This window comes from Entelurus aequoreus, linkage group LG07 (assembly GCF_033978785.1).
Source record: "Entelurus aequoreus isolate RoL-2023_Sb linkage group LG07, RoL_Eaeq_v1.1, whole genome shotgun sequence".
Classification (NCBI taxonomy): domain Eukaryota; kingdom Metazoa; phylum Chordata; class Actinopteri; order Syngnathiformes; family Syngnathidae; genus Entelurus; species Entelurus aequoreus.
The window spans coordinates 23,904,336-23,919,836 of record NC_084737.1 but is presented as its reverse complement, the minus strand read 5'-3'; the positions used below and the strand labels follow the sequence as shown (position 1 = coordinate 23,919,836).

At 41.8% G+C, this 15,501-nt stretch overlaps 3 non-coding genes across 3 annotated transcripts; all 3 read right to left on the bottom strand.

Annotated features, from left to right (window-relative positions):
• Positions 1-3,066: 3,066 nt before the first annotated feature.
• trnas-gcu (transfer RNA serine (anticodon GCU)) lies at positions 3,067-3,148 on the bottom strand. Its single transcript has one exon. It is a non-coding gene; the product is annotated as a tRNA-Ser (tRNA).
• A 1,827-nt stretch (positions 3,149-4,975) lies between these two features.
• Positions 4,976-5,057, bottom strand: trnas-gcu (transfer RNA serine (anticodon GCU)). Its single transcript has one exon. It is a non-coding gene; the product is annotated as a tRNA-Ser (tRNA).
• A 5,196-nt stretch (positions 5,058-10,253) lies between these two features.
• trnas-gcu (transfer RNA serine (anticodon GCU)) lies at positions 10,254-10,335 on the bottom strand. The gene has a single exon. It is a non-coding gene; the product is annotated as a tRNA-Ser (tRNA).
• Between the last annotated feature and the right edge of the window lie 5,166 nt (positions 10,336-15,501).

Below are 15,501 nucleotides of genomic sequence, written 5' to 3'. Positions count from 1 at the left end.
GTCATTAACACATGACCGTGTGATACTCTGTAACCATAGTCAAACATTGTTACTCTGATCTACATTTTTACAATCTTGCATCAGTCGAGGCCAACTCTAGGGAACCTGACGTCCTGATAAGGATTGGAGTCGAACCTACTCAAAAATAACAAAGAGACTTAACAACAGGGGGAATTAGCTCAATTGGTACAGTGCCTGCTCTGTGTGTGAGGGATAGTAGAATCAATACCTGCCTTCTCCAGATATTAGACTATTAGTTTTTTACTGTCAACTCAAGGCATCCTCTAAGTTAAAAACAGGTAAGTGAGCAGATCTTTGTATGTCAAAGCTGAGTAGACATTTTAGGGGAACATGAAAAAAAGATACAATCATAACAGCTCAGCTCTACAAAGTCATTGACCTATGACAGTCTGATACTCTGTTACCACTGTCATTGTTAATCTGATCTACGTTTTCACAAATTTGACTCAGAAGAGGCCAATAAAATATAACTGACGTTCATGTTTATAACCAGAGCAAAAAATCTGAATTCAAAACCTTAGCCCAACATTGAAAACTTACATAGCTTACATGAAACGTTACGTAAAATCCAAACACTAGCTTAAAGGCCTACTGAAACCCACTACTACCGACCACGCAGTCTGATAGTTTATATATCAATGATGAAATCTTAACATTATAACACATGCCAATACGGCCGGGTTAACTTATAAAGTGACATTTAAAATTTGCCGCTAAACTTCCGGTTCGAAACGCCTCTGAGGATGACGTATGCGCGTGACGTAGACCGGCGAACACGGGTATGCCTTCCACATTGAAGCCAATACGAAAAAGCTCTGTTTTCATTTCATAATTCCACAGTATTCTGGACATCTGTGTTCGTGAGTCTGTTTCAATCATGTTCATTGCATTATGGAGAAGGAAGCTGAGCAAGCAAAGAAGAAAGTTGTCGGTGCGAAATGGACGTCTTTTTCGAACGTAGTCAGCCACAACAGTACACAGCCGGCGCTTCTTTGTTTACATTCCCGAAAGATGCAGTCAAGATGGAAGAACTCGGATAACAGAGACTCTAACCAGGAGGACTTTTGACTTCGATACACAGACGCCTGTAGAGAACTGGGACAACACAGACTCTTACCAGGATTACTTTGATTTGGATGACAAAGACGCAGACGTGCTACTGTGAGTATGCAGCTTTGGCTTCTAAACATTTGATCGCTTGACCGTATGCGCGCAACTTTTTTTTGCGTATGTACGTAACTTTTTTTAAATATATAAGCTTTATGAACCTTGGGTTAGGTGAACGGTCTTTTGGGCTGAGTGATTGTGTGTGTTGATCAGGTGTTTGAATTGTATTGGCGTGTTCTATGGAGCTAGGAGCTAGCATAGGAGCTAGGAGCTAGCATAACAAACACGCAGGTGTTTTTATGCAGGATTAATTTGTGGCATATTAAATATAAGCCTGGTTGTGTTGTGGCTAATAGAGTATATATATGTCTTGTGTTTATTTACTGTTGTAGTCATTCCCAGCTGAATATCAGGTACCGTGAGTATGCAGCCTTGGCTGCTAAACATTTGAGAGCTTGACCGTATGTGCGCGTCACGTACGTAACTTTTTAAAAATATATAAGCTTTATGAACCTTGGGTTAGGTGAACGGTCTTTTGGGCTGAGTGATTGTGTGTGTTGATCAGGTGTTTGAATTGTATTGGCGTGTTCTATGGAGCTAGGAGCTAGCAGAGGAGCTAGGAGCTAGCGTAACAAACACGCAGGTGATTTTATGCAGGATTAATTTGTGGCATATTAAATATAAGCCTGGTTGTGTTGTGGCTAATAGAGTATATATATGTCTTGTGTTTATTTACTGCTGTAGTCATTCCCAGCTGAATATCAGGTCACCCCCGGCTCTCACAGCATCTTCCCTATCTGAATAGCTTCAACTCCCCACTAGTCCTTCACTTGCACTTTACTCATCCACAAATCTTTCATCCTCGCTCAAATTAATGGGGAAATTGTCGCTTTCTCGGTCCGAATCTCTCTCACTTCATGCGGCCATCATTGTAAACAATAGGGAACTTTGCGTATATGTTCAACTGACTACGTCACGCTACTTCCGGTAGGGGCAAGCCTTTTTTCTTATAAGATACCAAAAGTTGCAATCTTTATCGTCGTTGTTCTATACTAAATCCTTTCAGCAAAAATATGGCAATATCGCGAAATGATCAAGTATGACACATAGAATAGATCTTCTATCCCCGTTTAAATAAAAAAAATTCATTTCAGTAGGCCTTTAATAACCAAATCTAGCCAAACAGAATACTAGCTTGAGTCAAAAGCATTTGGGTAGAACACAACACATCAGCAGAGCATCACCTTAAACTCTCTGCCAACTCATCTCATCGTTTGTGTTTCCACTTGGTCTTAGCATCCATCCATCCATCCATCCACTTTCTACTGCTTGTCCCGTCCGGGGTCGCGGGGGGTGCTGGAGCCTATTTCATCTGTATTTGGGCAGAAGGCGGGGTACACACTGGACTAGTCGCCACCTCATCACAGGGCCAACACAAATAGATAGACAACATTCACGCTCACATTCACACACTAGGGCCAATTTAGTGTTGCCAATCAACCTATCCCCAGGTGCATGTCTTTGGAGGTGGGAAGAAGTGAGGAAAGCCATCTACATCAACGTAGAAAAACCACCCCCAAATTTCTACGTCTATGTCACAGACAGGGGGAATTGGCTCCAATGGTAGAGCGATCGCTTTGCATGTGAGAGGTAGTGGAATCCATACCTGAATTCTCCAAATTTTGTGTTATTAATTTTTTCTTGTCAACAAAAGGTTTCCTATAAGTAAAAATAGGTAAATGAGCATACTTTTTTACGTTAAAGCTGAGAAGTCATTTTGAAGAAACATGAAGAAAGGTAAAGTAATGTCAGCTCAGCTCTAGAAAGTCGTTGACACATGCCAGTGCGATACTCTGTAACCAAAGTCAAAAATTGTTATTTTAATATACGCGTTCACAACCTTTCGTCAGTTGAAGCCAACTAAAGAGAACAACAGCTCGATGAGGATGGGATTCGAACCCACGCGTGTAGAACACAATGGATTAGCAGTCCATCGCCTTAACCACTCGGCCACCTCATCTTCTCTTTTAATGTCAAAAGTTGCTGAGAGGCTTCAAATAAGGCTTTTCATAATTAAGGTCTACATCATAGCATGTAACCACATGGACATAAAGAGGAATTAAGATATTGTTGTGTTATTTTTACAACATTAAAAAAATACTAAACCCTCCTGGTTTTTGGAGTACATATAGTTTGGGTTTTGGCACCAACCGTTGGACTTGATCTGACCAATCTAAGTCTATGAGCACACACTGATGAAGCTTACTTGGATGAGGGGCAAAACGTCAAGGTCAACCTTGACATGGATGACTGAACAGAGGAGGTGGTCTGCGAAACCACCGAGTATCCACATACAACACTGTCCTTTTAACACAACACATCAGCAGAGCATCACCTTAAACTCTCTGCCACCTCATTACATCGTTTGTGTTTCCACTTGGTCTTACCATCCATCCATCCATCCATTTACTACCGCTTGGCCCGCCCGTGGTCGCGGGGGGTGCTGGAGCCTATTTCATCTGTATTCGGGCAGAAGGCAGCGTACACCCTGGACAAATCGCCACCTCATCGCAGGGCCAACACAGATAGATAGACAACATTCACACTCACATTCACACACTAGGGCCAATTTAGTGTTGCCGATCAACCTATCCCCAGGTGCATGTCTTTGGAGGTGGCAAGAAGCCGGAATACCCGGAGGGAACCCACGCAGTCACGGGGAGAACATGCAAACTCCACACAGAAAGATCCCGAGCCCGGGATTGAACTCAGGACCTTCATATTGTGAGGCACATGCACTAACCCCTGTTTCACCGTGCTGCCCATACTTGGTCTAGTAGATTTTCAAAATTCCACATCCTGTAAGCGGGGTCTTCATCACAGAAATTGTGAAGGCCATATCATGAAAGGAGGGGAATTAGCTCAAATGGTAGAGCGCTTGCTTCGCATGCGAGAGGTAGTGGGATCGATACCTCCATTCTCCAACTTTTATGTTATTAGTTTTTTTTCCCTGTCACCAATAATTCAGTGAGGAAAGCCATCTACATCAACGTTGAAAAAACACCCCTGAGGAGGTGGTCTGCAATACCACCTAACTCCCACATACAAGACTGTCCTTTCAACAATTCCTAAAAGTCTCTGCAATTTAGCCTGAAACAAACAAAGGGATTTAGAAACCTTCTGGTCACAGATGCTCTTTTGTGCCTTTGTTACAACTGAAGGAAATGCTAGATCTGACAATTCCAAGTCTAAGACTAAATCTGACCAGTCTGACTGAGCATGAACTGGTGAATCCTACTTGGATGAGAAGCAAAACATCTTCTAAGACAAACCAATCAGTCTAGTTGTAATCGATTGAATGCCCTGAGATTACAATGACCTGGATGACTGAGAACATCCATAGACATTGAAGTGTTAAAAATGTAAATAAAGTTTTATTATTGCACGAACCTTCGGAAACAGTAGAGATGAGAGTGGGATTCAACCCAAATTTCTACGTCTATGTCACAGACAGGGGGAATTGGCTCCAATGGTAGAGCGATCGCTATGCATGTGAGAGGTAGTGGAATCCATACCTGAATTCTCCAAATTTTGTGGTATTAATTTTTTCTTGTCAACAAAAGGTTTCCTATAAGTAAAAATAGGTAAATAAGCATACTTTTTTACGTTAAAGCTGGGAAGTCATTTTGAAGAAACATGAAGGAAGGTAAAGTAACGTCAGCTCAGCTCTAGAAAGTCGTTGACACATGCCAGTGCGATACTCTGTAAACAAAGTCAAACATTGTTCTTTTAATATACGCGTTCACAACCTTTCGTCAGTTGAAGCCAACTAAAGAGAACAACAGCTCGATGAGGATGGGATTCGAACCCACGCGTGTAGAACACAATGGATTAGCAGTCCATCGCCTTAACCACTCGGCCACCTCATCTTCTCTTTTAATGTCAAAAGTTGCTGAGAGGCTTCAAATAAGGCTTTTCATAATTAAGGTCTACATCATAGCATGTAACCACATGGACATAAAGAGGAATTAAGATATTGTTGTGTTATTTTTACAACATTAAAAAAATACTAAACCCTCCTGGTTTTTGGAGTACATGTAGTTTGGGTTTTTGGCACCAACCGTTGGACTTGATCTGACCAATCTAAGTCTATGAGCACACACTGATGAAGCTTACTTGGATGAGGGGCAAAACGTCAAGGTCAACCTTGACATGGATGACTGAACAGAGGAGGTGGTCTGCGAAACCACCGAGTATCCACATTCAACACTGTCCTTTTAACCATTCCTAAAGGACTCTGCAATTTAGCCTCCAGCAAATAACAGGAGTTACAAACATCCTGGTCTCAGATGCTCCTTTGTGCATTTGTTACAACTAAAGGAAATGCCAACGTGGGTGATTCTGTTTATGTTGGGCTGATAGTGGTGGATCCACAGCGATACTTTTGCCACACAATACCACAATGCGAACGAGGGGAAATTCCACTTCAATGACTGTCTTTGGAACTAACAGTGGGATTGCTCTTCTGCATCTCAACAGATGTTTTTCTCACTACGATAGGGCAGTACCATCTTTGCCCAGGCACACCCTCCTTGTGTTGGAGTATACGAATTTGGGGTTTTGGGGCCAGCCACTAGACTAGATCTGACCAATCTGAGTCTATGAGCATGAACTGATGAAGCCTACTTTTATGAGAAGCAAAACAAATTCTAAGACCAACCAAACAGTCCAGTTGTAATGGATTGAATGCCCTGAGATTACAATGCTCTTGATGAATGAGAACATCCATACACATTGTTGTATTGAAAAAATGTAAATAAAGAGACCCTTCAGAAACAGTAGAGCCAGATGAGAATGGAATTCAACCCAAATCTATACGTCTGCATCACGGACAGAGGGGGAATTAGCTCAAGTGGTAGAGTGCTCGTTTTGCATGTGAGAGGTAGTGGGATTGATTCCTGCATTCTTCAAATTTTGTGTTATTAGTTTTTACAGTCAATAAAAGGTTTCCTCTAAATTAAATTAGGTCAATTGGCAGAAATGTTTCCGTTAAAGCTGAGAAGACATGGACACAGAAAGGAATGAAGATATTGTGGTATTGTCAGAACATTAATAAATATTAGAGTCTGATGATGATGAGATTTTAACCCACTCGTGTAGAACACTGAGCATCAAAAGAGGGGGAATTAGCTCAAATGGTAGAGCACTTGCAAAGCATGCAGGAGGTAGCAGGATCAATACCTGCATTCTCCAAATATTATCTTATGGATTTTTTTGGCAAAAAAGACATCACCAACTTTTCACATTTCTTGTAGTCAGACAACATTTTGCACCGGTCGCCCAGGGGCGGTCCCCACATCTGCGGTCCCCTCCAAGGTTTCTCATTATGCCCATTGGCTTGAGTTTTTTCTTGCTCTGCCTTGGCATCTGAGCCGAGGATGTCATTGTGGCTTGTGCAGCCCTTTGAGACACTTGTGATTAAGGACTATTTAAATAAATTTTGATTGATTTATTTCGGTATATTGGATGTCATTTTTACCTGACATGTTTGGACTGTCATCTGCAGTCTTCTTCAGAAGGGTCACCTGACCACTGTGACATGTTGCCAAACAGCTGTTCTTATAGGCGTGGCCAAACATGCACACCTGTTAAGTCTACCTGGTTTGTTCCCCCGAAAATATTGTCTTACGACAAGAACATTTGGAAAGTATATCAATAAGAAGACATGAAAAAACGTTTTGAGAGACATCAAAAAAGTTAAAAATAGGTAAATGAGCAGTACTTTCCTGCCTAACACATTTTGTATGTTAAAGCTGAGGAGCCATTTTGATCAATTTGGAGACAGATGAAGAAAGGTAAGGTAATGCCAGCTCAGCTCTACAAAGTCATCAACACTTGACAGTGTGATACTCTGTAACCACAGTCAAACATTGTTACTCTGATCTACATTTTTACAATTTTGCATCAGTTGAGGCCAACTCAAGGGAACCTGACTTCCTGATGAGGATGGGAGTCGAACCTACTCAAAAATAACAAAGAGACTTAACAACAGGGGGAATTAGCTCAATTGGTACAGTGCTTGCTCTGTGTGTGAGGGATAGTAGAATCAATACCTGACTTCTCCAAATATTAGACTACTGTATTTTCCGCACCATAAGGCGCCCCGGGTTATTAGCCGCACGTTCAATGAACGGCGTATTTCAAAACTTTGTTTAACTATTAGCCGCCCCGTGCTATTAGCCGCACCTACGCTACGCTAAAGGGAATGTCAACAAAACAGTCAGATAGGTCAGTCAAACTTTAATAATATATTACAAACCAGCGTTCTAACAACTCTGTTCACTCCCAAAATGTAATGTGCAAATGTGCAATCACAAAAATAGTAACACTCAAAATAGTGCAGAGCAATAGCAACATCAATAACTCAACGTTGCTCGAACGTTAATGTCACACAACACACAAAATAAACATTTAAAGCTCACTTTCTGAAGTTATTACTCATCCACAAATCCATCGAATTATTCTTCTTCGGTGTGCTTCACTTGTTTTTTGACACCATCTGTGAAGTGGACGCGCATGCAGTCATAGATCAACAGGGACGTAGCTGCGTGAAAAAAGTCACTCGGTGTCTTCGCTCATCTTTTCTTCATCCCTCCATCCCTTCGAGTTAGCTTTTATGATGACGCCGGCTGGAAAGTTCTCTTTTGGCAAGGTCTTCCTTTTGAATATCACCATGGGTGGAAGTTTCTGGCCGTTAGCATGGCAAGCTAGAACCCCGGTGAAGACGACTTCTCATTCCCTGTGGTGCGAATATTCACCGTACGCGTTCCCGTTGTATCCACAGTGCGGTTCACATGAATATCAAAAGTCAGTGGAACCTTGTACGCTTGTCTCTTAGTAGGAGACATTTTGTGGTCTTTACAGAAACACACAAATGAAATGAAACGTAATGTCCGCGCGCTTCTTCTTCTACGGGGGCGGGTGCGGTTGCTTACAGTAGAAGAAGAAGCACTTCCTCTTCTATGGGGCGGTTGCTTACCATAGAAGAAGAAGCGCTTCCTCTTGTACGCGGAAAAAAGATGGCGGCTGTTTACCGTAGTTGCGAGACCTAAACTTTATGAAAATATATATTAATATTAATCCATATATAAGGCGCACCGGGTTATTAGCCGCACTGTCAGCTTTTGAGAAAAATTGTGGTTTTTAGGTGCGGCTTATGGTGCGGAAAATACGGTATTAGTTTTTTACTGTCAACTCAAGGCATCCTCTAAGTTAAAAGCAGGTAAGTGAGCAGATCTTTGTATGTCAAAGCTGAGTAGACATTTTAGGGGAACATGAAAAAAAGGTACAATGATAACAGCTCAGCTCTACAAAGTCATTGACCTATGACAGTCTGATACTCTGTTAACACTGTCATTGTTACTCTGATCTACGTTTTCACAACCTTGACTCAAAAGAGGCCAATAAAAATCTAACTGACGTTCATGTTTATAACCAGAGCAAAAAACCTGATTTCAAAACCTTAGACCTACATTGAAAACTTACATAACTTACATGAAACGTTATGTAAAATCCAAACACTATCTTAATAACCAAACCTAGCCAAACAGAATACTAGCTTGAGTCAAAAGCATTTGGGTAGAACACAACACATCAGCAGAGCATCACCTTAAACTCTCTGCCACCTCATCTCATCGTTTGTGTTTCCCCTTGGTCTTACCATCCGTCCATCCATCCATTTACTACCGCTTGGGCCGCCCGTGGTCGCGGGGGGTGCTGGAGCCTATTTCATCTGTATTCGGGCAGAAGGCAGCGTACACCCTGGACAAATCGCCACCTCATCGCAGGGCCAACACAGATAGATAGACAACATTCACACTCACATTCACACACTAGGGCCAATTTAGTGTTGCCAATCAACCTATCCCCAGGTGCATGTCTTTGGAGGTGGCAAGAAGCCGGAATACCCGGAGGGAACCCACGCAGTCACGGGGAGAACATGCAAACTCCACACAGAAAGATCCCGAGCCCGGGATTGAACTCAGGACCTTCATATTGTGAGGCACATGCACTAACCCCTGTTTCACCGTGATGCCCATACTTGGTCTAGTAGATTTTCAAAATTCCACATCCTGTAAGCGGGGTCTTCATCACAGAAATTGTAAAGGCCATATCATGAAAGGAGGGGAATTAGCTCAAATGGTAGAGCGCTTGCTTCGCATGTGAGAGGTAGCGGGATCGATACCTGCATTCTCCAACTTTTATGTTATTAGTTTTTTTTCCCTGTCACCAATAATTCAGTGAGGAAAGCCATCTACATCAACGTTGAAAAACCACCCCTGAGGAGGTGGTCTGCGATACCACCTAACTCCCACATACAAGACTGTCCTTTCAACAATTCCTAAAAGTCTCTACAATTTAGCCTCCAACAAACAACGGGAGTTAGAAACCTTCTGGTCACAGATGCTCTTTTGCGCCTTTGTTGCAACTAAAGGAAATGCTAGATCTGACAATTTTAAGTCCAAGACTAGATCTGACCAGTCTGACTGAGTCTCTGAGCATGAACTGGTGAATCCTACTTGGATGAGAAGCAAAACATCTTCTAAGACAAACCAATCAGTCTAGTTGCAATTGATTGAATGCCCTGAGATTACAATGACCTGGATGAATGAGAACATCCATAGACATTGAAGTGTTAAAAATTTAAATAAAGTTTTATTATTGCACGAACCTTCGGAAACAGTAGAGATGAGAGTGGGATTCAACCCAAATTTCTACGTCTATGTCACAGACTGGGGGAATTGGCTCCAATGGTAGAGCGTTCGCTTTGCATGTGAGAGGTAGTTGAATCCATACCTGAATTCTCCAAACTTTGTTATTAATTTTTTCTTGTCAACAAAAGGTTTCCTATAAGTAAAAATAGGTAAATGAGCATACTTTTTCCGTTAAAGCTGAGAAGTCATTTTGAAGAAACATGAAAAAAGGTAAAGTAGTGTCAGCTCAGCTCTAGGAAGTCATTGACACATGCCAGTGCGATACTCTGTAACCAAAGTCAAACATTGTTATTTTAATATACATTTTCACAACCTTTCGTCTGTTGAAGCCAACTAAGGAGAACAACAGCTCGATGAGGATGGGATTCGAACCCACGCGTGTAGAACACAATGGATTAGCAGTCCATCACCTTAACCACTCGGCCACCTCATCTTCGCTTTTAATGTCAAAAGTTGCTGAGAGGCTTCAAATAAGACTTTTCATAATCAAGGTCTACATCATAGCATGTAGCCACATGGACATAAAGAGGAATTATGATATTGTTGTGTTATTTTTACAACATTAAAAAAATACTAAACCCTCCTGGTTTTTGGAGTACATATATTTTGGGTTTTGGCACCAACTGTTGGACTTGATCTGACCAATCTAAGTCTATGAGCACAAACTGATGAAGCTTACTTGGATGAGGGGCAAAACGTCAAGGTCAACCTTGACATGGATGACTGAACAGAGGAGGTGGTCTGCGAAACCACAGAGTATCCACATACAACACTGTCCTTTTAACCATTCCTAAAGGACTCTGCAATTTAGCCTCCAGCAAATAACAGGAGTTACAAACATCCTGGTCTCAGATGCTCCTTTGTGCATTTGTTACAACTAAAGGAAATGCCAGCGTGGGTGATTCTGTTTATGTTGGGCTGATAGTGGTGGATCCACAGCGATACTTCTGCCACACAATACCACAATGCGAACGAGGGGAAATTCCTCTTCAATGACTGTCTTTAGCACTAACAGTGGGATTGCTCTTCTGCATCTCAACAGATGTTTTTCTCACTACGATAGGGCAGTACCATCTTTGCCCAGGCACACCCTCCTTGTGTTGGAGTATAAGAATTTGGGGTTTTGGGGTCAGCCACTAGACTAGATCTGACCTATTTCAGCAGTATTCGGGCAGAAGGCGGGGTACACCCTGGACAAGTCGCCACCTCATCGCAGGGCCAACACAGATAGATAGACAACATTCACACTCACATTCACACACTAGGGCCAATTTAGTGTTGCCAATCAACCTATCCCCAGGTGCATGTCTTTGGAGGTGGGAGGAAGCCGGAATACCCGGAGGGAACCCACGCAGTCACGGGGAGAACATGCAATTTCCACACAGAAAGATCCAGAGCCCGGGATTGAACTCAGGACCTTCCTATTGTGAGGCACATGCACTAACCCCTGTTTCACCTTGCTGCCCATACTTGGTCTAGTAGATTTTCAAAATTCCACATCCTGTAAGCGGGGTCTTCATCACAGAAATTGTGAAGGCCAAATCACGAAAGGAGGGGAATTAGCTCAAATGGTAGAGCGCTTGCTTCGCATGTGAGAGGTAGCGGGATCGATACCTGCATTCTCCAACTTTTATGTTATTAGTTTTTTTTCCCTGTCACCAAAAATTCAGTGAGGAAAGCCATCTACATCAACGTTGAAAACCACCCCTTGACTTCCGGTTGAGGACGCATGGCGTGAAGACGTATTAGCCTCTAGCTCCCGCTTTACTCTTCCTTTTAACATGCACCCCACCTGTATTTTTAGAGCATTTAACCGCTGGTAACCATTTTCTACTACAACGATGCATAACAACACGCTTGATGACCGACAATGCCTCCCAAATCCGCAAAGTCGCAAGAGAAGGCAGAGACTGATGCTGCAGCCGTTAGCAAATCTGAGCTAATTGCTATATTATCGCACCACAGATCAACTTTGCTAACTGAGCTCAAAACATCCTTTAGCGAGGTGAACGAGAAGCTGGACGGACTTCAGGAGACGGTCAACAGACATAATTACAGACTGACCTCTCTGGAGGAAAATGCTGAATCCATACATCAGCGGTTGGAGCAGGTGGAGGCTGTTTGTGACATGCTACAGGCCGACAACCAGAAGTTAAAGGCTAAGCTCACCGACCTGTAGGGAAGGAGCAGGCGGAGTAATGCCCGGCTAGTTGGCTTACCTGAAGGGATAGAAGGCCCGCAACCTACCAAGTTTTTCTCCTTGCTGCTGAAGGAAGTACTTGGTGAGGAAGTATTCGCCTCTCCAACTGAGCTGGACCGCGCTCATCGCAGCCTGGCTCCCAAGCCGGCACACGGGGATAAGCCCCGACCTATCCTGCTCTGTTTTCATCGCTTCCATAGTAAAGAGCTGCTGATCCGGGAGGCAAGGAAGAGGGGTACGCTACAATATCACGGGCACGTGTTCAGAGTGTACGAGGACTACTCTCCAGAGGTAGTGAATCAGCGGAGGGCTTACCAGACTGAGATGGCGTCTCTATACAAGTTAGGACTCAAACCCTCGCTACTTTACCCGGCCAGGCTCCGCATCACACAGACGGACGGCACTCGCGTTTGGCTCGGATCAGTAGCCGAGGCAGCTAACTACATCAAGGCGTATAAAGACTCTTCATAACAGTTTCATCAACAAACTTTGTTTATGAGTTACAGTGAGTTTAATACCTGGACTGTATAATCATATTACACGTTTAATCATATTACACGTTATACTTTCTACCTCAATCTATATCACTGTTGTTGCTACCACGTGTTTATAGTTAGCTTTTATATCGGTCTAGATAGAAGTTTGTAAAGTTTCAGCAGCATATAGTACATTCATTTAAGCCGATAATTTATTATTTTCTCTTATTTTTCCTACCTCATTTGAGATGCACGTGTATAAAGGAGCACTTTTTTTTTTTTTTTTTCCATTTTATTTGTATCTTTTTTGAAAATGATCAAGCTTCATTGGTTTATTTCATTTTGTAGGGTTTTGTGTCTATCAAGTTTTTTTTTTTCTGGTTTAAGCTGTGAAGGTTTAACATAGTTAATTTCTATCTCAATTTTGAAATGCAGCTGATCTAAATGTACTACTTACATGCAAGCTATGCACATGCAACAATAATAGCTATTGAATTGTGTTTATATATTTTCTGTTTTGTTTTTTTAATGGCATTTATTTTTTGATTATATATACATTTAATAGTTTACACTGTTCTATTCTATTTACATCTAATATATCTCTTTGTACTCAGTTATTTTCCCTGTATCAGGTGGGGCACTTATTATATTAATAATATGGGGGAGTAGAGGGTTTTGGTTTTTTTAAGAGGTAATCTGGAAGTCTTTAAGTTAGTTAAGGAAGGTGTGCTGTTTTTTTAATAGTTGAAGTCACCTTAGGGTTGGGGGGAGGTTGTTTTTGTTTTGCTGTCACTCCAGGCATAAAGGCTGTTCACTATTACTTGAGTACTTGGTCTAAACTTAATAGGCACCGTATCACCTGTTTGATGTTTAACTGTCTTTCCATATCACACATAGAAGCAGCATGAACTGTAACATCAACCTCGTTAGCTGGAATGTCAAGGGCCTGAATCACCCGGTAAAGAGGAAAAAAGCACTACTACACCTCAAGTGTCTGAGGACGGGAATTGCATTTCTGCAGGAGACCCACCTTTGAAGGTCAGATCACTCTCGTTTAAAATGTGGTTGGGTGGGTCAGCTCTTCCATTCTACTTTTCAGGCTAAGGCGAGAGGTGTTGCCATATTGATGAATAAGGATATATATTTTACCCCCTCTGGTACCATAGCAGACTCAAACGGACATTATATTATAGTTACTGGCCAACTCTATAACACCAAGGTTGTACTGGCTAACGTATATGCTCCGAATTTTGATGATGCCCAGTTTTTTGATCGTCTCATCAAATTACTTCCAGGTCTAAAATCTCCCCAGCTCATTATGGGAGGTGATTTAAATTTTTGTTTAGAACCTGGGATGGACAGATCAACAGCCAGAAAAGGTTATGTAGCATCCAAATCAGTTTCTCATATAAAAAACTTTTCTTTCGGAATTTGGCATTTCCGATATATGGCGTTTTTTGCATCCAAAAAGTAGGGAATACTCCTTCTCGAATGTGCACCACACATATAGCAGAATCGACTATTTTTTCACTGACAATAAATTAACTCCCTACATAAGTTCTTGTGAGTATCAAACTATATTAATATCTGACCATGCTCCCCTTTTATTGAAGCTGAATTTGCCTGAATCGAGGACAATTAGAAGAAATTGGAGGTTTAATTCTCTATTATTAGCAGATGAAAACGTTGTACTTTTTTTATCAGAACAAATCTCTTTATTTTTGGAAATAAACATGACCACAGATGTTTCAGTTGCAACTATTTCGGAGGCCCTTAAGGCTCACTTAAGAGGGCAGATAATATCTTGTATGGCTAATAAGAGAAAGAACTCGGAAGCAAAACAACTAAGTCTGGACCAGCAAATAGCGGAAATTGATAAAATATATGCACAATTCCCATCTCCTGACTTACATAAAGAGCGCATGGAACTTAAAGCAGAGTATGACCTTATTTCATCATCTTTCATTGAAAACTTTCTGCTCAGGAATAGGAGTGCTCTGTATGAACATGTTGAGAAGGCAGGGGAAATTCTGGCCAGACAATTGAAGGGGGCAAGAGCTAAACAAATGATCAATAGGGTGCTTTCTCAGGATGGTAGGGTCATTACAGACCAACAGGAAATAAATAACATTTTTAAAGAGTACTATTGTAAACTGTATGCGTCCAACAGTCCCTCCAACCCCAATGCCATACCGGACTTTTTTAAGGATCTACATATCCCATCCTTGCCACCAGATCAGGTCTTAAATCTAGATAAGCCAGTAACACAACAAGAAATATTGGAGGCCATTAAGTCTCTGCAAACTAAAAAATCACCTGGTTTGGATGGTCTGCCGTGTGAATTTTATGTGAAATTCTCCACAGTTAGCTCCTATTTTGGCAGCCATGTATTCAGAATCACTAGAAGCGGAATTTCTTCCAACCACCCTAAATCAGGCATGCATAACATAACTGGCAAAAAAGAGCAAGGACCCCTTAGACTGCGGATCCTATAGACCCATATCTTTGTTAAACACAGACTATAAAATATTGGCCAAAGTACTAGCTTGCCGTTTGGAAAACATTTTACCCAGTTTAATATCCCCAGACCAGACAGGTTTTGTTAAGCATAGACGCTCCTTTTTTAATACCCGACGCCTGTTTAACATAATGTGCACTCCTTGTCAAGCTGCTTCAGAATATCTTCTCTCCATGGATGCAGAGAAGGCATTAGATAGAGTAGAATGGGACTACCTCTTTGAAACGCTGGCAAAATTCGAATTCGGGGAAACATTCGTCACATGGATAAAACTGTTATATTCCAGCCCTTCTGCTATGATTCTGACTAATAATTTGTATTCAAGTCCTTTTGATTTACACCGTGGAACTCGCCAGGGATGCCCCCTCAGTTCCCTTCTTTTTGTCCTGGCTATTGAACCCCTAA